The 23210-nt window shown below is 39.6% G+C and overlaps 1 protein-coding gene across 15 annotated transcripts in view; it reads left to right on the top strand.

The window, feature by feature from the left end:
- INPP4A (inositol polyphosphate-4-phosphatase type I A) overlaps positions 1 to 23210 on the top strand; it is a 124882-nt gene that overhangs the window by 2141 nt on the left and 99531 nt on the right. For 14 of the 15 annotated variants that reach the window (XM_051806810.1, XM_051806809.1, XM_051806802.1 and 11 more), the window contains exon 2: positions 18129 to 18187. The exons of the other annotated variant lie outside the window; for it this stretch is intronic. The gene's annotated coding sequence lies outside the window, so the exon portion shown is untranslated. The remainder of the gene's footprint in view (positions 1 to 18128; positions 18188 to 23210) is intronic. 15 annotated transcript variants of the gene reach the window in all.

The raw sequence follows: 23210 nt of genomic DNA, 5'->3' as shown, positions 1-23210 counted from the left end.
CTTACAGGCTCTTTGCTTCTGCTTGTCACTTCCCTTCCTGTTTCTTTTCTGACAAACTGAATTTCCTCTCCATTGTTGGATTATCTACCTAAATCTCAAACAGACATCCTTTGCAGAAACGTTATTGGAAAATGTTGTTGACCTTAGAAGAAGAAAGCCTTAGGGTGTATTTACTTCATCCACATCTGTTGCACAGATAGGCATAGCCTCAAATGTGTTTAAATCACACCTATTGCTGCTTTGCCTAATATGATAAGCTCTTTACTACTGATGAAGTTGATTCTTCTGGCTTTCAGATAGAAGGAGGAATTTCCCTTTCCTGCTTCACAGCCACTTCCCGCTGCCCTCGTTCCTTTGCTTCCCACATTCTGTTCTCTGTAGTGCTTTGCTTACTGTAAGGGAAGCATTGCCACAGACTGGCAGCATGAGGTAAAACCAAACAACTGAGGCAGAGCAGATTGAGAATAAAGAGCTGACCAAGTGGAGTAAGGAAAATGACAGGGACATTTGTAAATTAAGGATGTGACTGAGACAAGGGGGGTGTGTCTGCATGGGGGAGTGGTGGGGTCATAGCTGGCCTTCGTGGTTTGTGTGGTACATGGTAAGGGAGGTGTACAGGAGATAATGGAAGGCAACCCTCCCCAGGCTTCCCTGACAGTTACTGCTGTATTTTCCCTGTTTTGGAAACTGGGGTAAATGATGTTGCATCAGCCGACACAGGTAGACATTGTGCTTCTGTTCTTGTCAGCCCATTGCTCCAGCCACTTTTCTGGCTCTTGCAGAGGAAAGGCAGGTGCCAATACTGCAGATATACGTTAGCACTTCTCGAAAACAGCATTTGAAACTTGCAGTAAAATTTATTCACTCAGCAAGAAGGCTATTTCTGGACGATTATACTTCCACTGAATGTGAGATTCTTGAATTTATGATATTATTACCAAATATGCTATAAACAGTAAATTTGGAAATTCAAGTACTGAGGTATGTCCTAACTTAGCTAAAACTATCTTGATGAAATATAAGAGGGTAATGTAGTTTTCCCCCTAATCTCCAGGCAAGTTGAGATCTTGATCTTAGGTGGAGGAGACTTTCTGTGCAGTTTGTAGTACACGACGAAGGATTTGTCTGCAACAGAGGTTTGTGAATGTGCGTCTGTATTCACTAAAAGTACTTATTACATGCAGCACCGAGATATCGCCAAAACCTTGTATGAAACCAGCAGAATATGTTCAAAAAGCCATTGACATTCCTCAGCTGCTATGTGTAGACCAGGCCCACTCATGAAAGTATAAGCCCTTTGATATTCTTGTATATCTCACGAATGCCTGCATCTTGTTTGTGCATCTGCTGCTGTGGCATGCTGACAGAGAAGCCTGTTGTGTGAGATGTGATGCTCTCTAAATACAGCTGTGTTCTTCCAGTTTGTTGCATACAGAATGGATTTTGTGAGGGAGATAACTGAGCGAGGTGAAAGGGAGTAGCATGGGAGGAGCGTGAATATAGAGGGGGGAAGTGAAGGGAAAAGAACAGAATTAAGACAGTATGGGAAATAGGAGAGATGGTGATAGAAAAAAGCATCTAGTGTACTTATCATCAATGTTTCATAGCATTTGCCAGTGGAGCACTTCAGAGTTGTAGTTGCTGAAAAAAACCTGGAGGCATTCCAAACCTGTAGCTCCAGCTGGGTTGTGCTTAGGGAGGATGCAAAAGCAGGGGCTAGGCTTTGGAACTGGGCTTCCCTGACCAGATGTATTCTGAACCTGAGCCTGTGGGAAGCGAGTGAGGCTGTGCCACTCTGGATGAGAACTGCAGACAGAGGCTGCTGCTAACTCCAGTTGCTAGATGCTTAAAGAAGTTGAGGTCATCTGCTCTCACAAGCACGGTTATTTCAGTCTTGCTTAAGAAAATAATATGTTTTACTCTCCATCTAAACTTTTAGAAGAATAATCATTCTTTCTGCCATATGACTAATTATAGGAGGGGTATATGTATTGATGTTGCAAATCCTTGGAAATAGCACACCTCAATTCCTTGGGGCTGTTTATAGCTCAGGTACCCTTACTGCAGTGTCGCAAACTGTACAGAATTTTGCAACTAAAATCAGTGCCGGCAAATGCCTCTGCACATGCTCAGTTCCCTCCTTTTATACAAGGCTAAGCTGTCTAGATTAATTCTGTGCTTGAAAAACTGCTTTACCCTGTTGTATCACTGAGTTTTCTGTAACTTCCTTCCAGCAAAATGAAATGTGAATAGAAAGAGTTTGATGCCTGGAATTTCTCTGTGCCATGAGTAGAACAAATCTCTAAGGTGGAAATTATGGCCAACAGTGGAGGCACAGAAGATACGAGATTTGCTGAGAGTTTGTTCTTCCGCTGACTTTCTGTTATTAAATCTGTTGTGTTGGGAAAGATGCAGTGTAGGGTTTACTGCTAAGGGTAAGCATTGGACCTTTCTATAATTCTGGTTTGTGTCTGCTTCAGGTCTTGACCCTTGACGGTCTGAAGCTTGGATTCTGACTTCAGAAGAATTTTTCAAGAATTGTCCAGTCTTTAAGAGTTATAATAAAACTTCAGAATTAAATAGCTTTTTATAAGGCATCTTGAAAATACTTGCCTGCTTGGAATCTTCCCTGGCATTTTTCCAGCTCTTTTTCTACATTTTCTCTGTGATGACCAGTGTTAAGGGTATAGTTTTTTGTAGTTTTCTAAGCCTTTAATTTTTCATAGTGCTCTTTCAAAAAACAACTTGTGGGGTTTTTTTCAGTGTTGCTCAGAATAAAGTGGGTATTGATAGACCCTCTAAAGATGTTTATTTTTTATTTTTAATTTTCCCCCTTACTCAACTGCATTTTATCTTGCCACCAGTAATTCTTTTGATACTGTAGCTACTTTTTACATTCACTAGGCTGGAAATTACTGCCTCCCACAGCATGGCAGGTGGAACAAAATGTGTCCCTACGCTTCAACAACTTTAGTGCGAAGTTCAGCAGCTTAATTTAAACTGTTGGTTTGACATTTCTGAAGAGCGTTCACTTGATCTGGTCCATTGACTTTGCTTGAGAGGCTGTAAACTTGAACAGCAGACTGGTGATATCTTCAGTCACCAGAGCTACTAGCCAAGCTCTTTGGGCCATTTTTCTGTTATATTTTTACCATAAAGCAATAAATATTAGTGCATTGTTAATTCTGATAACAGTTAAGAAAATATCAAAATTTATTGAACATTACAGCATTTGTTTTTAAAAAAGGTGTTCTGGTATTGTCTTGTGGAAGACACTACGTATAAAAATTAAAATCTGGGATAAGTCTTCCTGTCCAAGTCCAGAATTCTGTAGAGCATTTCTTGGGTGCTTTGTGAGTATGGACATTATCTGCACAAGAGAATTATATCACAGATATCTTATCCCTTCCAGATTTGATAGGTCGCCTTTTAAAGTTCAAAATTGTACAGTATCACACAGATATAGCAATAATTAGTATGAGACCAGTAGATAATAATATCAGTAGAAAAATCATGTATATACATCCGTGTTTAAAAGTTGGTGTCACAACTGGAAGCTGGAAGGTTTTGTCCTGTGACACTTAACTCCCTGTGGCTCTGTTGTTCAGTCCCATACTTCTAGAAACATGGATGAAGATGGCCCTTGAGGTTTTCCAGTGATCGTAACTTTTGCTCCCAAAGAGTGGGTGGGTTGTTCATCATCATTTCTGGGATTGAGGGAAGTGTTTGACACTACTGGTTCCATGCTGAACGGAAAGCAATGCTGCTCCATACAAACAAGACAGTTATAGGCATGAGTACAGCATTTTAAACAACAAATGACCTACACTGCGGTCAAAATAGCTGTGTTAAAAGAGCCCTCCATGTAACCACAGTTTGGCCTCATGGATTTCAATTATGCTAGATCTTCAGTTAGATGATCTACTTTTCTCTGTTGTATTTAATGCACAGGAGGGGCCTAATCTGGGGATGAACTGGTCAGTAAAGAACATCAGTGAGTGTAACAGCTTTATTTGTTGCAGAAATTGGAAGTTGTAGAGTGATCAAAACAAGGGATTAAAGAAAGAAGAGGACATAGTGTTTTTTTAATTGAGAACTGCATCCTTCCACAGGCCAGGGACACTACCCTACCACTCCCTAGAGTTTTTGTGTGGTGCAAGGCAAGTCTTTGAAAATTTTCCTTTTGCTGTTGGTCAGTACAATATTTCTCAGGTTTTGGGTGCCTAATTTAAGATCTGGTTTCAGTTTTACAGAACTGGTAAATCCTCCCAGCTATTTCTGCATATATTATGTAAAAGACTGTATACTTCCAAAGTTCAGTCATGGGTATCTTGAGTCAGACACCCAAGCTAGTTGGTACTTTATTCTTTCTGCAGAAGCCAGCTGGTTCTCCCTTGAAGTCTGTGTCCAGTTTCTCTCCCATTCCCAAAGCTGGTTCCCAGCCTCCTTGCATCAGTTTAGGCTGCTCCCCTTGGTTTTCCTCTTTCTGCTACTTGTCCCATCTCTTTGGTCTGCCCTTACTTGGCAGTTCCCCAGCTCTTTACTGCAATGATCCCAACTAGCCAAGTTATTTCTGACCTTATCTCTACCCCCAGACCTCAGTCCTGGTCTTCTGACAACTTTGCCAGTATTGGCAGAGTTCAAATCTCTTACTTCTGTTCTTTTGGTTTGGCCATTTTCCCCCATCTTTTTAAGTTCAGTATTCCTTTCTGATTCCTGAAGGCTTGTTGTAGAGATACAGGCTCTGTTGACCCAGTTCAATGTTCAGTCAAACTGATTGATTATTATAGGGAACTGTCTTCTGAACCCCTTGGGGTGCCTGTAGGGCAGTGCACGTGCAGTTAGTTGTGGCAATCAAGAGTACTTACTCTTTTGCCATCTTTGGAGATTTTAGTTGTGAGTCAACCTCTACTAGATCTGTGTTTATGGTGACTTTTTAAAGGATTGTAATAGACAGGAAGGACTGACAGTTGGGATTTGTTTTTTGAATTTATGCAAAATGTTTTTTCTTTAGACCTTAGTTTTGGTAATAGCTGAACTGTTTTAGCTGATGATTATTCTTTAAAAATCAGTCTGAGGCAAACACTCAGCGTGGAAAAATTGCTGGGCACACAATTTGGGGAAATGTAAGCAAATGAAAACAGTAGTCTTTTAAGACATGGTGTTGAGCAGGCATAGTTACAGGTAGAGATGCTACTGGTCCCACCTTCTGATTGCTCCTCTCTTGCTGAGGATTAGAAAGTGCTTCACAAACTGTTCATTCCCTTCATGTGAGCCTGTGTATCTCATCTACTGTTCAGTGACATGTTTGGCATGGAGTAGCATATGAGGTTTAAATAATGTGGGACCATTATTTAGTGGTAGCATTTAAATGACTTGGCCATTAGAAAATAGGGGAAACCTTGTGTAGCAAGGAACTGCTTTCAATGTAAACAGAGACTTTCCTTTTCTTCCCCTTTTGATAAGAATAGTGGAAGTTGAAGTGTGTCTTTGCCTTGATGTATAGCAAAACTCTCTTCCCAGGCCATGTACCTTTTCTCAGACAAGAGAAGCATTTGTCGAGCAATAACCCAAAATATATGGGTGCTGCCATCTAAGTTGTCAGCATTAATTAGGGTTTTTTTATTCAAGTAATAGACAGACTTCATCTTACAAAGTTTATAAGACTCGAGAAAACTGCATATGCTTTGATTGAATCTTTTCTACAGTGTGTTTCTTTTTGGCAAGATTACCCAAGAATAAGTGTTCTCTTTTCCTGTTAGTTTGACCCAGTCTATATTTTAGTGAAATTACCCTCTCCAAGAAATATCAGTAAGAACTATATTTCTGGTAGAAGTACTAGTGGCTATGGTAGCAGTGCTGGAGACACAGTCATCCAACATGAGCTGTGGGTTTACTGCTTCACTTGAGCTACAGATGGCTATGGAACGAGCCTTGTTAATTCCGCATCAGGTTCTCATGTAGCTTTCTGTCTTTTTATGTGATTTCCACATCATGGTTTCTGAAATGTTCTGTACTTAATATATTAATTGCAGGTTACAGTTCTGTGTTCCCAAGAGGCTTTCAAGCTGGAAGCAAGCAATCTTTTATGACCAGAAGGTTACATACTGTATAAAAAGAGAGCATGGCAAAATGGAGTTGGTCAAGAAATCTGTGAGAAAGCTCCTATAGTGTGTGAATTTGCAATGAGAGTTTTGGATGTGTACACACTATTCAATTTTGAGAACATTTCAAACTAAATCTCATTAGGATATTGAATGAACATGTCTGCATAAAATATTTTGCAGTTCTCTTGTATAACATAGGTGGCCCAGTTACAGCAGATCAGTAGGTGTCCAGATGCTGTCAGATACTGGGATCTTCAGGACCCTGCAGGCTTGGATGTGAACAATTGTATTAAAATCTCGTAAGTAAAATGAGCATACTGCTAGAACTGGACTGGTGAGATGCAAATAAAGCCATTAGAAGTCATCACAGGGCCACTGGTGCCTCTTGGTACATGTGTTGTGCTACTTTTCAGTGAGTGCATAATGCCTGTTACTTCTCAGCAGGATAATACTGCCCTGGGAGAAGAGATGCTGGTAGAGTGCATGTAGGGTTCTACTCTGCTGTGTAGAAGCAACTCAGCAATTAGACTAGCTGCTAAGCCCAGACAGACTTTGAGAGCTGCTCTAAAAACACTGCTTTTTAGTCCTTCTAGAAAGCAGGTATGTGGGCAAACAATAAGTGGGGAACAAATTGTGAGGATCAGTGCTTTTCTAGTGACATTTCCCCTCTCAGGAAGAGCAGTGAAAACTTCTGGTGGTGTTTTCTTACGTAAATGTCATGTCTCACATAGACCAGGAATAGGAATAGAAATTCTTTATTTCTATGATTTTGTTATGTTGCCTCCTTGTTCTGTTTCCCTCCTTCCACACTATGTCTGACAGGTAGGGGCTGGAATGTCTCTATGCAGTGTTACAGTAGTTCTTCTGCAAGGGTGCTCCCGAGAGCTTTCAGTCCGAGGGTGGAAATTTGTTTTGCTCTAAGTGCACCTTTTTACCCCTTCCATTTCCTACTTCTTACTCTTTTGCATTTGGGACAGGCACTTGGTGAGCTTCATGGGTGAGGTTGATAGGAAGGGAAGGAAAACAGTTCTTTGAAACTAGTTGTGAGAATCCAGTAAAAGGTTATTTTGGGAGAGGCCATAGTGGTCATGTGTCAAGTAAAATAATCATGAGGCCTAACTTTTACATGCAGCAATTAAAAATGGTATCAGGGAATGTATGTGGCAGTAGTATTATCAACCTTGGGCATTTGGAAGTTGCAGGAAGCCTTTAGAATTGTGAGGGTCGTTGAAATAATCCTAGCCATAGACTTCATATTTGTCTCCAACTTTGGGAGCTTTTAGGTAGCTCCCAATCTAGATGGTCCCCACTCAATAATATTGAGTAAAATAGCATGTTGTGTGGTCACCTAATATTCTGCTCTTACTGAAAAGCCTTGTATCTTAAATTTTTTTTGTGCCTGTGAATGGTGCTGCCCTCTTTACAAGTTGGCTTGTCAGACACATTTACAAGCTTTATTCTGATACTGATAAGGTGAAAGGTTTTGTCTTTCTTATGTGTAATACCTGCTTCAAGGACCAGAGACTTTTGGGAAAAGACTGAGTATTGCAAGACAGATAAAATAATCAGAAGCACCAGTGAATCCTGAGGGAATAATTGTTGGAAGTTCTACAAAATCTCCGTGTTTCTAGGTTTCTCTGAGACCGTTCACAGTGGTTATGAGGGTAGGCAAAATCCACTTTTATATGGGCTTCTAAATATGTCTGGATTTGTTTAATTGTATATTGTCCATTGTCTTAGGGATTCATGGTGCAAAATTATGCACAGGATGACAGTTTGATGCTGACATCAGTATCTGTATGTATTGCATCCACCTGGAACTTTTAGCAAGTGAAGACTTAGTGAAATGCAAACAAGTCCATTTTGTGGTATTTCTGCTGCAGACCAATATCAGGAGCTATACAGTTTCTGAAATAAAGGTTTTGAGATGAGTGTTTCATGGGAAGCATTTATTTTCAGTCTGTTCCCATATTATGACCCTTTCTGGCAAGGTGAGTGCCCTCCCAGAAGCATTCTGAGGCTCTGAAGCACAGTCTACCCTGGTAATTTCCATCAGACCTGCTGCTGAGATTTATGAGACAGAGCTTGTGAACAGTTGGTCTGATTTAAATTGTGAGATCTAAGGATTGGAGGAGGCAAGAAGTGGTAAAAATCCATCTATATTCTTTTGCTCTTTTTTTTTTTGTTTATTGTTTATTATCTAGGTTGGAGAGTCCACGAAGACTCATGCTTCTAAGGGAGGGTAATGTTATTTGTCTCTGGAAGGAGGAGAGCTTCAGTTTACCTAAAATATTGCAAGAGCTTGGGTAATAAAAAAGAAAATGTAAGTGTTAGTTCCATAAATAGAAGGAAAGGAGGATTTTTTTTTGCTGACCCCTTTTTCCTCATTGCTGCAGTTACGCTTGCAGATTAGGATTGAAGTAGAATTTAGACCATTTGAAACAGTGAAGCCATAAAGGTGGCAAGAGATACACCTGACCAGAAAGGGCACTTGCAGAGCACAATTTGAGAGGCATCGGCTGCCTGTGAAAGTTTGACAGGATTACAAAAAGCCACATGTATGAGTTCTAGACAAAAAGCCTTTAAAAGACCTTGACAATAGTTTATGGATAAGGTAGGGAAAATATAATTTATTTGTCATTTTTATGTTGTAGTTGGTGGGAAGGAGATAATGGAATATACTCATGACAGCATTAACTTAGAGAACTGTAAGTAACAGGATTTGAAAAAGCAAAAAAAGCACCAAAACAACCCTCCAAAAAGGAAAAAAAAAAAAAGGGAAGGGGAACTATGAACTTGGAGGGGACTTTGGTACTACTAAATTAACAGAATTAGCAGTCAGAAAGTGAAAGCGCCCAAAAGTTTACAAGTTGGGACATTTGCATTTCTCAGAAAGAAAATGAAAGGAGAAGCAACTCCCTGCACAATGAATTTTCAAAATACTGAACTAATGCTTGAAAGGAATACCTTCAAGGCACTGTGTGAATTAGAAGGTCCAGTAAAGAGGCTGTGTAGCATTTTTAAGTGGTAAGAATTTGCTCTACTTTCAGAATCAGCCTCTTGAAACATAAAAGGAAGAAAGAAAACCTAGACATGAAGCATGAGGTTCCCATGTTGACTACTATAGATACCTAAATCAAAGAAAACCATTAATTGTAGCTGGTGCGAATAGAAATATTTCACTTTGCATCTTTATCCTAAAATGCTCTCAACTGCTTTGATTTTAGTGACAGTGATTACCAATATAAAAACTTGTTTAATGATTACCCTGTGGATAGGGTAATAGCCAATGTAATTAATATGCAAATGTAATTAATTTCCAGAGAGGAAGAAAGATGACTTAAAAATAAAACCATTGTTGTTCCATTGACTTAAGTCTCGAACAAACCATTGTCACCGAGGAAAAGGCTCGTTATCATATTGTTGGTAAATCTGCATTTGCGATCTCATTTTTCCTGTTTCCCTCATCTGCAAGATACATATCAGTTTCTTCTCACTTGGTCCAAATAAACAGCTTTTTACTTCTGACAGGATGGTCAGGATATTTTTCAAGGTGAGGCTCTTGTGGCTGTTGTGTGTTGAAGCTGGAACTTTGATGCATTACTGAAATGTTGGCTTGTCCTTTGTCAGGTAGTTCTGAGTACCATGGCATACGAGATGTAAAGGGTTTTTTTGCTTCCTACTGAACCAAAATTAAGTAACATCTCATGAGTCAAAAACAGCTCTATCCTCCTCCAAGCTAGGTAGCATGAGAGGTGGTTCTAGTCAGAGGAGCATCCTCTCTGGGGAGCTACTTCCTGACCTTCCCAAATTATAAGCCTTCCCCAGCTGTCAAATGGAAGTCAGCCTCCCTCCCCATTCCATCACCTCCCTATTTGCTTTTGAACACCTCTTGCACCCTTTTACAAGTCGAATGGGTGTGTGTAGAGGAAGGGTTGAGTTAATAGTGTTTAAATGCATTGTGCTGGTGGGTAACTGTAGAGAAAAGATTTTTTGTTTGTTTGCTTTATTTAGTGGAGATACTTTGTAACAGAGTCTTGCCTTTGTCTCAGATTACTGTTTGCAGACAGGAGTGAAATGATATAATGATACAGGATATATTTGTGTTTTCCTGTTGTGGTACATGTGGTTGGAAATAATCTGGGCGTAGACCTGGTTCTCTCCTAAATGACTTGTTGCACAGGGCTGACAGCAGGCACTTTGAGTAAGGTCTTGGGAAGGTAGAAAAGGAAAATAAAACTACGTCTTGCCTATTTATGGTTGGATGGTTTTGTTGCTGTTTTTTTACATCATTTTGAGCATTCATTTAGTGACGATTTCTGGGAAAAAGGCGACTGCCCCTGTATGTGTACGTAGCATGTGCTTATATTTACCGGAATACCAGCAGGGTTGATAACCCTTCCTTTTTTCTGGCAGCCCAGCTAAAGCCATTTTCCATGTTGCCTTTCAGGCACATGTCCTGCTCTTTTCCCTCTCATTTTTACACAAAAAAACTCTGCCATATGCTGTTCAGATCTGATATTCTGGCTCAGTCTGCTTCAAATGCTCAAAAAAGCCCTTTCCCAGAGGCCTCCTCTTCTTTTACATTCACACTTGAAAGTGATATTTTGGTACTGATGAGTGTGTATGACACTGCAATTATAAGATACTGAATTCTGCTACAGCACTCAGTATTTGGTGCCAGCAGGGGTGGAAATGACAGCAAAGTTTAGGCTCAAGAGAGGTGTTCCTGGCAGTAATGACCAGTGTGGAAATCCTTGAAATGACACACGCAATGAGTAAAGTTGGTAGATGAGTAGGAGGGGAGCAGTCTCCTTTCTGGAGAACAGGAGGGGCATGAAGCTGGAGCAGGAGGTCCAGCGTGATGTCCCCATGAAGATGATTTTTACTGGAAAATGGTGGTGGATGATGAGAGGGACATGCAATACATTGGAAGGCTTTGGAAATATGACAGTGTCGTTTGTTTGCACTGTCAGGCTGACTGGCCTATTTTTCCTCTGGAGAGGATTTGCTTACAACTGTATGAAAATCTCCAAACGAAGGCACAGCCCCACATAGCAGCAGTAGTCCCAACCTGTTGGAGCTGGAGTTTCTGTCTTCCATCTGCTTGAATCTGAAGTCTGTTGCTGACAGTAGTTTGACCTCCAGGCTTTATACTGTATTTCCATATTCAGAGGACTAGATGTTGGCTTTCAGATGGAAGTGGAGACAAGTTCTCTTGCAGATAGTCACAGAAAATCTGCTGCCATCTGCACCTTCGCTTTGCTGATACCACAGCTTTTAATATCGTGCTCTTAATTAACTTTGTACCCTGCTTCCATTTCTTGGTTCCCGAAGAATGCTTGAAGCAATGTGGGTTTGCTCCTGTCATTGGAGCACTGATTTCAGACAAAGTTGAAAGGAAAGAGGAGGTGTGGGGAAAAAACATTGTTGCAAATTGATAACACATTTAAGGAATTATTGTTTTAAGGTGTGCTGTATCAAAATCGGTTGTCTATATTTTTATAGAAGTCTTGTTTTTAATTTGTTGTTAATGTAAAAATGCTTTGGTTTTATAAAATGTGTATGCAACACTTGAGATGGCATTGTACAGTGTCTATTTTTAATGCTGGAGTTTTTTCCTCTGTAGAACAGGGTATTTGCTTAATCATACTCTCTTGGATCTTATCTTCTTTTCCCACCCAGCTTTTTCACCCACAGTTCAAACGGCTGACTGAATAGATGTTCTTTGGATGCATCAGCATGAAATTCTGCAGATGACCACCTGTCTTAATACATGCAAAGCTGTGATCACAGTTTTCTAAACAGTGCCGGAGATGCTGAATTATGTTTGCAATATTGCCAAATCTCTTTAATCAGTCTTGACTGAAAAAAAAGATGGCATAAATCCCAAATTACTAATGTGCTTCAGTGAGTCATTAGCAGTGGTTATCTAGATCTGATTGTAAAAGATAGTTTTTACAAACACAAATGGGCCAGAACAGGGCAAAAGGGGAACTGCTATGGTGTAGCTTAGGTAGAGTCATTTTTAGGTTCTTGGACATGTAGGAGAAGAAACTTCTTGTGTAATTTGCTCAACATAGCGCTTAGTAACTGGGATCCGAAATGCCGTGCTCTCTAAGGAAAACAATGTATAACTTGGTTTGGGTGCTGTTTTTCCTGTTGTTGCATCAGCCTTTTGAGTTGTGGGACTGGAGCCAAGAGTAGAAATGTGACTTATCCCAACATCCTGGTGAGGTGGTAATTGCACAACTCTATGGTCCCACTGGCACCAGCTGAACGAGACAACCTACATGGCGGGGTGCCATCGATTGCATGGGCACATACATTTTAGGCATAGGAATCAGTACTGGGCACCTTCATCTTCCCTGTCCTTCCTTTGCTGAGAATAGGAGGGGAAGGATAAGGGCTGTTTGTGCATTGAGGCACTGCAGGATACTGCCTACTCTGAGTGAGAGCCCCTCTTTGCCCCTCACAGCATGAGCAGGTAACCAGGACAGTGTTGGGCCATAGCCACAGGGCACAGCAGAACTTTTTGATACTAAAGCAAAATAAAAATGCTCATCTGCAAGGACTTTCAGACCTGCAGTGTTATCTCCATAATGAGTATCTGGGGGATGTTGTTTCTAGACTGGCTATTACCTGTGTAAGAAAACTTGACCATTGCAAAAGGCTTTTGTGCCAGCTCTGATTCAATCCATGTCTCCCCTTGTGAGCCCCAAGGTGTTTTTTTTTGATTGAGGATTTGAGCTGCTAAGAAATTTTGTTTTGACAGCTCAGAGGAATTAAGTCTTAAAACAAATAGCATGTAAGCCTTGAGCAATAGCAGCATATTTTCCTTCACAGTGCAGGTCTTGAACTGGAAGGCCTGTTTTTAATGAAAAAGACACCTACAGAGAAAAAAGACCTATTTGTTTATATCACCTTGGTTTCATACAAACATTAGAAAGATCATTTTCAAAGCTCCTGTCCAGAAATATTTCATAACTGTACAGGATTAACTGAGCAAAGTTATTAAACTTTTTTATTTATTCAGAATAAGACCTCTGTTTGAAGAACATGAAGCACGTGTCTTCTACTTGGACTGAATGCTTCTGCTTTTAAAGCAGTCATTTCTGCTCACTAAAAAAGAAACAGGAAAATGAAATGTACAGTATTTAATCCTACTTGAAAACACTGGCATGAAAAAAATTCTCAACATTTTCTTTTTGGACATGTGCTCAAGTTGTAAGAGAAAGGATAGAATAATAATATAATAATTTTGCTTCTAATGGCAATGATGCATCACTTATTTTTCACATTGTGTTTTGTTTGGAAATTTTAATAGTGATAATTTTTGTGAATGCAGACGTATATTTTCTAGGATATTTGTTTAATGGTTCACTCTTTTGATAACTGACTTGTTAGAAACAGAAATTTACGTTTTTATTCAAAGGCTTCAAGATCAATACCAATGAAGTGTCAGTATTTCATTGAATCAAAGTTTCAGTGATACCTGTGTTATTATACACTTTCCAAATTCTTTAGCAGTTGTATGCTTCAGATTTTGGATAAAAATGTTTTCTCAGCTAAAATGACAGCAAAGCTTGAAATTTACCTGGTGATATGGGTTTTATCAATTCTATTTTCTAACATTCCTACAAGAAATGAAAGTTCAATAGCATTTTGCCTGTTTTACTTTGATAAAAATCATCTATTTAGTAAATGCTAAAATCACTAATTGTTAAGTCAAAGTATAATATCTTGGACAGTAGAAATACTTTCCAGTGTGCCTGTAACAAATGTGGATAGAGCCTTCCCAAATCTTCGTTCGTGAAGCCTAGCCATGAGAAATACTTGGAGATCTCAAGATGGAAATCTTTCTGGAGCTTTCTTCACAAAGTAGATGTAGAAAGCTTTATATTTTTTATTTTCACTACTCAAATTTATAATTATAAGGCAAACAAATGAACAGTTGATATGGCGGGATGCTTATTTGTATTTTGTGAAGAAAATATTTGGGTGAAGAGCTTTCTTTTCATTATTTAAGTTACCATTTTCACAGATGTTTTTAGAAATTTCCTGAATCCTTGTTTTTCTGGTAGCAATTTCAGATTTTCTTTATAGTTAGTGAAAATTAAAATATTAAAGAAAAACATTAAGTTTCTGGAGTCTCTATAAAAATACGTTTTATTGAGATAAATTTGACTTCAGGGTGTTTTCTTGATGAAGAAAAAGCAAATCATTTCAGACCAAGCACAGGGCAACAGCATCTATAAGCTAGTCAAATTCCTTTTACTTCTGAGTGAGTGTAGATTAAAAAGAAGGGTAAAATTGTGATATCTATTAATTAGACATGACGATAATGTCTGTTGTGTGCAGTGATGGTTTCTACATAAACACTCATGCTATACTCTGACTTTGGGAAAGTTCAGTATTTCTGTGGGTTTTTATTTTGGTGTTCTCTAGAACTCTGGATTTTGTTTCAGATGCTAAATTTGTTCAGATCATTCTCTCCTTTTCCCCAGACAATCCTAAATGTAATTAAATGTATTGCACTGTATGATTTTTTTTTCTTTCTTTCAACCATCGTGCCTTTTTAAGTAAAGAAAACAAATCGCACAAAACTAACTTCGTATTTTTGGATTCCCATATCTATTTGTGGCTACTTGCATAATGGGGGAAAAAATGCAACACGACTCATAGGAGGGTGACATAAAAGGCTATATGTGGCTTTTGACTGGCAAGAGTTCCTTTTAGAATATCCCAAGAAACAGTACAAGCAGAAACTTCATCAGTAGTTCTTCGGGTTTTGGGGTGGGTTTGTGTTTTGATACAAGTCACCATCTGTATTAGACTCTTCAGTCTTTGCCTTCATTTACTCTCTGGTTCTGTCCAAGACGATCGCTGATAGCAGTGAGTGGCCATGGGTGGACGGAACCCAGTCTGGGACCCTGTGCGATGGGAGAGGAGACTTGTCAACCTCATGAAAAAAAGCTCTGTGGTACTGGGCTGAGTCTTCGGCGTTTCCCTTGGCTCTGGCTCTTAATATACACAGCACAAGTGTATGAACTTGTGCTGTGAGTGGACTATGGGTTTCCTAAGTTGTTAAGTGTAGTAGTTTAGTCTAGGCCTTCCTAGGTGACCAGTTTGTAACCAGGGAAGTGCCCATATTACCTGTTTTTCCCTACGATTTTTACGTAAGCCAGTGGTATAAGAAGAAAGGAGGAGAGGCCTTCAGTCTCTTTCCTTCAGCGGCTTTGGAGGTGCAGGTTCCCTGCTGTTGAGTCTGTCGTGTTGGGGAGCGAGGCCTGGTAAGGCCTTGCCGACCTTGGGAGGCGGAGGTTGCCGGCGGTCGTTCCAGCACGACTTTCTGTTGTCCCAGGGAGAGTAGTAAGATAGTCTTTTGCTAATTCTTTTAGTTGCTAGATCTTGGGCTATTGATCGTGTATATTTTATTTTGGTTTTTGTTCCTTTATTTTTTTCCTTCCCCCTTTCCTTTCCCTTTTCTCTTGGAGTTGTGCATGGTATTTCAACTGTACATAGCTGTATATGTCATAAATACATTTATTTTCATATAAGTTTGGCTAGTTTGGATTTTTCATAGTTTTTTTCCTTAGCACTGAGCTGGGTGTATTTTGGTGTTGGGTCTGGGACTTGGTGGGGAGCCAAGTAAAACTTAGACATTAAGCCAAGTGATTTGTTAGTCATAGATCATCATAGATGTGTTTAGAAGGGAAGTTTGGTTTTACAGAGCGATATAATAAAGTGTACGGCAGTTGCTGATTGTTACGGTGTGATCAACCATGATGTTCCTTTAGAAAAAAGCGTGTGTTCTTTCCCATGCCATGTTAATGTAGGCTTTAAGACAGAATTTTCTTAATGCATGAGAAATTAATATCAGTGCTTTCTTATCACTCAAAGAAAATGAAATACAAAAAAGGAAACAACTTGTGATTATTATGATAATTTATTTGCTGGACAGAATTGTTGCTACCCTTGAAATTGGCTTTTAATTTCAGTGAAATGGAAAAAAAATTGGTAGCTGTCTCTTATACAGTGGGTTATTCAGGAGCTCTCCAAAACCAATGAAAAAGCTAATCAAAGTGTTAAGTTTTTTTTTTTTATTTTGACCTCTTGCCTGCTTTCCTTTTTGAACTCAACCTAATAATGACAGATTTTCTTAAGGTTAAGTTCTTGGAACCTACATTTGTTATTTTTTTGACTATGGACACAGAGAGATCAGATAAATGAGACATCAGTAGATGGATTTCTGCTCAGAAATAGGTGTTTGTCTGCACATCTGTGGGTGAGAAATGTTTGCAAATATGCAAACTTCTTTATGCATGTAAGTTACATATACACACAGACTCCTAAATTTGGCTTTATGGCTGTACAGGGTGTGTATTCCGGTAAGTAGGGACAACAAAATAGAAACTTTTGTAGGTAACAGAATATAGGATGAAGATATGTAATATTTTCTGAGGGCTTTTTTTTCCTTTAAAGTTCTGTTCTGTTGCAGGAGCATAAGTAGGTTGTAGTGTGTGAATGGAGTTCATGATGCTAAGTAACAGAGAATGAAGACTACACAAACCCATCCTTTCTTTGCTTATGATACCTGCCAAGTCTCCAGCTGAGGGAGTCTTTCTTCTTGGCTCTTCTTGGTGTCATTAAAAACTGTGAAAGCCAGACACTAAATTGGTCAGAACAGACCCTTTACATTTTGGCTATCGTCCTCTCTTTATGGTCTGACTTGTCTCTTCCTCTGACATCAGTGGGTGTTTGATCAAACCTTTACTTCTGTGGAAATCGTAGAGACTGGAGGTAAATCATATAATTATAGAATGAAAAAAAACTTGACATTTTTGTAGCAGGAGAAAATGTAAGTAATGCAGAAGGAAGGAGTGCTGTTACTTAAAACAGTCTCGTAATTTTGTCTTGGTAGCAATTGTTGCATTTGTTGCAAGTTCATTAACTGACTTTCTACTATGGTTTGTAGGGCTTGTGGTTACAGACAGTTAAACCTGAAAGTCTCATGCTAGCACTTGCTGAAGTTTGAAGTGAAGGCAGATGTCATCTATTGTAGAGGAAACAGCCAATTTCTTGCATTAAGCTTGTAGCCTTACATTTCTGTCTCTAAAACCACATAATCTGTTGAAAATACACAGTGAACATCTGACCCTTGTAGTGTGCATTTAGACCTCTGCAGTTGTTAATGATGAAAAAACGTAGTACTTGTTCATACCCGGTTTTGCTGGTTTTTTAAGTACAGTATTTTGTTGCAGGGTTTGCATTTTATCTGAATGATTTTACTGTGTAATAACTGCTCCTGAAAAGGTAGAACTTCAAAGTGAAACAGACTGAGAAGGAAGGAAATAGTTTGTAATTAATCAGGCAACAGAGAGAGAACATATCATTCCCAGTTGTAAAAAAATCTGTGTGTTTCTCTCTTACAATGTTTATAAATGAAAAACAGTCTTCTAGTGGAACACTGAAAGTGTCCTTCTATCCTGGAATCTAAACCTCAAGAAGTTAGAAATAGGACAAGCTAACATGAGGAAAGATAACAAACAATATACAGAAAACAGAAATACTACCAGAACTTGTAGCCCTTTAGTTTTAGGTGAAAAATGTAATTTCTTTCAAACAAATGGCATCATGTTCTGGTTCATCAGCAAAGTCTGAGAGGTTTAGCTCTTGCAGGTGAGAGTTGAAGTGACCGCATGTTGCTTCTCTGAGGAATAGAAAAGCCTGGCTTTAGCTTTGGTGTCTCCTTTCTACTTGCAGACCTTTGGAACTGAGAAATTATTAATGTAATTAAATGTAGTTTAAGCAAAGCTAAGAGGTTTTTTGGTAACTGTTGAAAATGAGCTGAAACAGGATGTGCTTGTTTGCATCAGTGGTACTGTTTTTGTAAATGTTTTGTAAGTGCACTTGCCTGGGCTCCAGCCCAGTTGTCTGCACCACTCTGAGAGACATGAGCCTGCTGTTGGAAGTAGGATGGGAGTGAAGGGCTGACTCAGATTGGGTTTTTTTCTGCAGGTTTTACTGAAACAACCAACACCAGTCTGGCTTGAACCAACTTGCTTGGGCCTCTACAGGTAGGCACATTACAAGGTCTTGTAGCAAAGAGGTGAAAAATTATGGGACCTATTAGTAGCATGAGTTCTTTCTGCTGAAGGGTTATGGGGATAACAGGTGTGAGCCAGAGGCAGAATGAGGTCTAAAATACCAACAGATTTCATTTTGGACTTGGGAATTAATACCTGAAGGCTACCGATTTAGTCAGAGGAACCTGAGGTCTCTACAAAGTTAAATACTTTTGTTTTCTTAATGCTTCTAATTTGTATCACTAGAATACTTAAAGTGGTTTTGCTGTATTAAACATTAAACAAGGAAACAGTTGCTAAGACGTTGTGTTTACAGTTTTTGAGTAGAGGTTCTCTGTGGGAGAATGCAAAGACTCCAGAATTCATAGTCTTTGCTTTCTCCCACAGTTCTCCAGTTTTGCTGTCACTTTTGCTTATACCTGTCAAAAAACTCCAGAAATGTGGATCGCAGATGTGTCGGGCTTTGCTGATGTCTCCTTATGATGTGTCTTGTGTCTCCACAGATTTTCTGACCTTTTTTTTTTTTTTATTTATTGCCAACTGGATTATTTCAGTTTTACACAGAAGTGAAGCAATTCAGAGTTATTTATAGTTACTGATCAGTGCTTCCTAGCCGTTTTCTCAAGGGGACAGCTTTGTGCAAGACACCTGACACACTCACGATTGATAACTGTGTTGGCTTTCTGCTCCTCCTGTGCTCAGGGGCACAAAACTCACGCCTTGGGAAACTGAGTTATTTCTGTTTGTCACCCAGTCCTACGTATTGAAAACAGCTTTAAGTCGAGCACTGATGTCTTTCCTGTGGATGAATTCACAAGAGTGAATTTTACTGACATTGGTGAAGTTACTTGCAGAATAAAGGAGTTATCTGACTTGAGTCAGTGTTTTAAATAACTTCTATTAAAGAAATTACCTATAACCATAGGGAAAACCACTTTGTCCTTGAGCGTTTTTCAAAAACAAATTGAAAGGAGTTACTAGAGGGACAAGGGGAAGTGGCTTTTCTGCTTGGCTTGTGGATGTATGATTGTAGAGGCAGAGGGCAGGTGTAATTAAGTAGAGAGCACCCTGCAATGTAGCAATGGACAGAAGATGACTTTGCCTTTTTAGAGGGAAGTCTCACATTGGTGCTGTTCTTCTAAGAGAAAAGCACTGTCCTTATGGAGGTAACCAGCTCACTTTTTTTGTGTGTTTTGTGGCAACATGCATCCTTCTTTCTGCTACTTGAACCTGGTCTAAATATTTCAGCAGTGTTCCAGCCCAAGCAACTGGAATTGTGTGCAGCTGCCTTGCTGCCAGTGGTCAAAACTCACTATTCAAGCTGGGTATAAACATTGATGAGGTTTCAAATAATCCTAAGGGGGAGGTCCTCCTAGTTGCATTCCAGCACTTGAACTTCTGTGGTTCAGGTCTTCAAAGTTCTCTCTGCTAAATCACGAAAGAGCAGAGATTTGCAATGATGATTACTTAGTTTTAGAAATCAGATCTGAGACTTTGCCTCGTCTTGCAATGTTAGCAATTGGGCATTTGAGGAAAACATTCAGTATCACACAGTTTATAATTCCTGACATGCTATGTAGGTCCACAGGTGCTTTAAAACTTCTGACCCTGCATCAGCCTTGGGACAACACAATGACAGAGGGTGTATCTTGTCCATGTAATGCTTGTCCCAGAAGTTTCATCCTGAGGTGTTTTTCTGCCTTAATTTTCTTTACAAACATGCCTTTCCTTGGTTTGATCTTCAGTCTCTCAGTGCAGCATTGAGCCACATGTAGATGAGTATGTGCAGTAAGATGGGCAGGTCTCTACTTCTGTATTGTCTTCTTAATGTATTTGCTGAACTTATTCTAAAGAGATTCAAGCTTTGTAGACTATGTAGCTTCATGTTCTAAGTGACATTTCTTCAAGAAATATATTAAAGGATTTCTTGTAAATACGAGAGTTACTTCTTCGGCACAAATTTTACATTGCTTAAAAGAATGCCAGGAGGAAAACATTCCTGCTTTTACTTTTAAAAATTACACTTGTCTATATTTTTCAAGTAGATAATTAGCTTTGGATGATTTTGTGGCAGCACTGTTTTAATCATCTGAAGGGTGACAAAGCACATAGACTTGGCAAAATAGAGCAGAATTACTAAAAAGAAAAGCTGATTGATTTTGTGCATTCACCTGTAACGAAAGGTAAGTGCTTGATTGTGGTGCATGTGTGCATAAGTGGGGCATTGCTTTTAATTAGCCCCAAGTGTACAAGTCTCACTCTTTAGCACCCACATGACAGGCTGTATGGTGCAAAAATAGGTTATATTTTGTTTGTTCACACAGGCAACAGGATGAAGATTTTCCAGGAGATGGAATGTTCTTTGAATCTTTAACTGTATAGTCTCTGTCTGAAATAAAACATACCAGTTTAATTACTTACCCAAAAAATTATTTTGTCTTTTTTTTTTTTCTTATTAGGTTTGTTAGCTCTCAGGCTTTGACAGATCACAGAATCACAGAATTGTTAGGGTTGGAAGGGACCTCTGGAGATCATCTAGTCCAACCTCCCTGCCTAAGGCTGAGGGACAGAGAAAAAGAGAAACAGTAATTTCCTGAATTTTCTCATTTTTGTGCGTGCAGATGACAGTAGGAGCACTCTGGGACTTGGTAGCACTTTAGAGGTTAGCTTGGAGACATCCTGTTCTGTACCAGCTACTCTCAGGATGCTATTCAGTGGCTCATGTCTTGCTGGGATTACCACCATACCGTAGTACTGCCCCCTATTTATCAGTCTTTTCCACGCCTTCCTCCAGTGTTCTTTGTACTTTGAGAAAATCTATGAGTAGGTGGTTTTGGAGGAAAAAGGAGGATGAGCAGCACCCAAAGCTTCCAAGATGTAAAGAAGCAACTCTGTTAGTTATCCTTTCTTCCTGTATTTGTCATCCATCTCCTCAAGAAGACCCTGTACTTGGTAGCTCCTCCTTAAAGTACAAAAACCAGTGTGTGGACTTGAAGAGGACAATAAAAGGCAACTGCTTCAGGGAGCTGTTACAAATTTCAGGGTGATGATAATAGAGTATCACAGAAGGATTAAACTTTGCAGTACCAATTTTTTCTTTTCCTGTGGATGTGTAGCTTCTGCAGTATTAGAGGCCAAACCTGCCATGGTACCTTTCCAGGTCTGCAGCCTGTGCAGTAGAATATCCTGTGGAGGCTCTGCACAGCAGTTCTTCTGGAATTACTGATGTTTTTCTTCTTATTGGCTTTTTTATCAGTGCCACACAATTCTAAAAAATGGTGCTAGAGCCAGTCAGCAATGCAACACTTGGAGAAAGCTGTACTGACAATAAAGGGGTATTTATGTCACAAAGCCAAAAGCCCAGGAGTTTCAGGGATGGGTAGTCCAAAACAGCGTCCTAGCTCAGCCTGTCATGTGTTTTGTGTAACTGAGCTACAGCATGCTCCGGGATCCTGGAGGATTTGCATAACTCCATATTGCAGCTTCAGGAACCAAACCTTTGAGCATTGCTTAACAGCAGGCCAGGAGTTCCTGATCTGTTGTCCAGGAAATGGTGGAAACTTGCATGGTATTGCTTTCCCTTTGTTTATTATTATTGCCCTTATTGCACTAGAGAGGCTAAGCTGACCTTAAATACTTCGTGTGAAGTAGCACTTGCTTTGACAAAAGAATTTGGTATCTGATGGTAGGTGTCTAGTCCCCTTGAACAAGGAAGCTTTGATTCGGGGAATGACTTTTGAAACCTCTGATAATAGAGTTCTCTTGGTTTAGTGTCTCAAATACGTTCCTGCCAGTGAGACTTAAAACTTTCAGGGAGTGATAGGTTCACATGGGAAAATGCTATTGGTCAAGATGTGATTAGGACCTTTGTCCAGAGTGAAACCTATGGAGATCTGCATGTCTCTTCAGACACCTGTGTCAGTGGAGGAGGCCTTACCGCTGTCAATGGGTGCAGTTAACTGCAGCAAAGTCTTGGGTACAGGCTTGAAACTCTTCTACCTAAATTCAAAATGGGACAGAGAGCTGAAAAAGGTGTTTGTATTTTTTTCCCCAGAGAGTTAGCAAATATTGTTTTTGTTACCAGATAATACTTCTGTGAAGCTTTCCTGATGATCTCTTCCCAAGTCCTTTTGTCTCCTCTCTCTTCCTTTAATGTCACAGCTTCCCCAGGCATCTCTGGTTTTCTTCTGAGCAGCCTGTCAATCAAGTAGCTAATTCTTGCAGCTTACAGGTGTGTACCTGTCTCTCCCTGAGTCACTCCTCTCCTAAATCCATCATCTCTTTGGATCTTTCACACAGTTAACTGTGAGGTTTTTCTTGCCCTGACACACTTTGCCCTAAGATGACTTGCTGTGCACTTTTGCCCTCTCTTTTCCATTTCCTGTTCTTTAAACTAGTTCACTCCATTAGCAAGCCACCACAGTGCTATTAACTTCTCTCCTTTCAATACCATATGCTAAGAACTGCTCTCAGGTTGGTATGTTAACTGGAACTCATATCCTGTTGATGGTAACATCGATCTTTGCCTTGCTGGGAGTCTTCATTCTCCAGCTCTGACATATCCTGTTTCTGTCTATCATCTTCTAAGAAATCTCATACCTCACAGACAAGTTCTTCCCATCTATGTTCTATTTTGAGCTCTGCTTTTACTGGATAGCTATTTAACTTTAGCACTTAGGCAACTGCAGCATTTCTGTATATCTTCTGCAGAATTTTTTATTTGTTGGTAGGCCTGATTGGGGCGTATTAGCACCAGCAGACTTCATCCTCTCTGAAGTTTTAGAGGAAAGCAATTGCCTTCAGAGAGGTGAGTCCTGACACCTAAGTCAACAACTTAGCTCCTGCTTAGCTTAGGAGCCCTGAATTGCAGTCAGCCTGTCTTCTTTTGCCGAGAAAGTAGAAAATACAGTGCATTTTCTGACTCTCCTGCACATTCTTGTTAATGTAGTCTATTCAGCCTCCACATTGTATAAAGGGTATATAAAGGGTAGTGCAGATTGTAGTAATTTTCAAC

Source organism: Manacus candei, unplaced genomic scaffold (genome assembly GCF_025592945.1).
Source record: "Manacus candei isolate 608988 ecotype Guabito, Panama unplaced genomic scaffold, ASM2559294v1 h1tg000069l, whole genome shotgun sequence".
NCBI lineage: Eukaryota > Metazoa > Chordata > Aves > Passeriformes > Pipridae > Manacus > Manacus candei.
This window is presented reverse-complemented; position numbering and strand designations above follow the sequence as displayed.